Here is a 1,739-nt window from a genome sequence, read left to right on the forward strand (position 1 = left end):
TGAGGGTCTGTTGTGGGCTTCTGCTGCTGTTCAGCTCAAGGAGAAAAAGTCAGATTGTTCCAGAATGACTAAACAATGGGCCACATCATTCTCCCTTTGACCTTTATTGCACTTTAAGCATGCATCAGCAGTGTTTTTGGGAAGTGATTTATACAATCTTGATGTTAAATAGATATTAATGTTCATTTCTGACTCACGTGTCTTTTGTACCCACACACCCTTGTGAAATCTTAATGTGTGTTGTCTGAATCATCGAGGGTAAATGCCTCGTCTTTGAATCAGACGGCCATATAGCGATGGTTAATGAATGGGGTCACCCAAAGGAATCCTCTGTGTTATTTTAGTTAATGTGGTTACAATCACATTAGTGGGTAATTGTACATATGTGATGGACGTTAGTCATTCACGCAAACAGCTGTACTGTAATTTTACCGCAACATGTGGGAGGTTTCTGTACATTAGTCACAGAAAGAATTTAAACAATACCAGCAGTGTGAATGTATGCTGAGGGACTGCTGCACCCTGTGTGAGTGTGTGTGTGTGTGTGCTTGGATATGTTTTTCACACATGGTGCATTCAATTAATTTAGTGAGAAATTTTTAGGAAACACATTTCTAAGTTCAACGCAAACGGAAAATAAGACAGAATAGATGATTATAAAGCAAATGACTGGAACATTTCTGCATTATAATGAAGTCTCTAAAAAGTGCTGTATAGGGCAAGTCAGCTCGTGTTATGAATTGCAAAATGTGGGGAAATGAGTGTTAAATTGTGTAATCTTTATAGTTCCCTTGCTAGTGAAAATCTGCAGACTTCTTAAGACAGCATGCCTCCCTTTCTACACAATGTTGAAAACGCGGTTGTGAGCCGTGAAGATTACAGGTGTGATTTTGGTTAAAAATGCGTTGTCTCTCCCGTGTTAACTGCGTGTGAAAACATACATATTCAGAACTCAAATTAATATACATTTATTATGTATTTTTTTAACCTTAACCACTCTGCAAGCCTCTCCCGACATGTTCTGGCACTCCCCAAGGGGGCGCGCCCCACGCTTTAAAATCTCCTGCTCTAAAATATGCGAGGTTATTTTTAATCCAGCATTGGGTCAGAATGGGACAAACCCAGCTGTTTGGGTCAAATTAAATGTTTATATTTGACCCAACAATGCATTACACTCTAAAACAACACTAAATTTTGTGTTGAAACAACCCAGTATAGGTTATATTATAATCAAGTGGGTGGGCATTCCTGGTCCTGGAGGGCTTCTGTCCTGCAAAGTTTAGCTCCATTCTTAATCAAACACACCTGGAAAACTAATAAAAGGCTGCAGGATGACTTGGAAATGGCATTCAGGTGTATTTGATTAGGATTGGAACTAAACTTTGCAGGACAGTGGCCCTCCAGGACCAGGAATGTCCACCCCTGAACTATACAATTGTCCAATTGTAGTTCTTCAATTGTCCAGCAGGTGGTGATGTCATATGTGCCTGAACTGACCTTTGTGTATTGAGAGAGAGAGAGAGAGAGAGAGAGAGAGAGAGGGGAACATAATGGATAATTACATAATTTTAGACAATACATTTACCCACAGGAAAAGTTTGGCATGAAAGATAGGCTTTAAAACTAATACATGGTGGAAGGGGTTGTCCGAGTGGTTTGGGAGGGGAAGAAAGTCACAGAAAGTGGAAGAAGTAGGGGAGGGAATAGGCTGAAGGGGTGGGTCGCATGGCTTGTCCTGT

This window comes from Misgurnus anguillicaudatus, chromosome 20 (genome assembly GCF_027580225.2).
Source record: "Misgurnus anguillicaudatus chromosome 20, ASM2758022v2, whole genome shotgun sequence".
NCBI classification, from domain to species: Eukaryota; Metazoa; Chordata; class Actinopteri; order Cypriniformes; family Cobitidae; genus Misgurnus; species Misgurnus anguillicaudatus.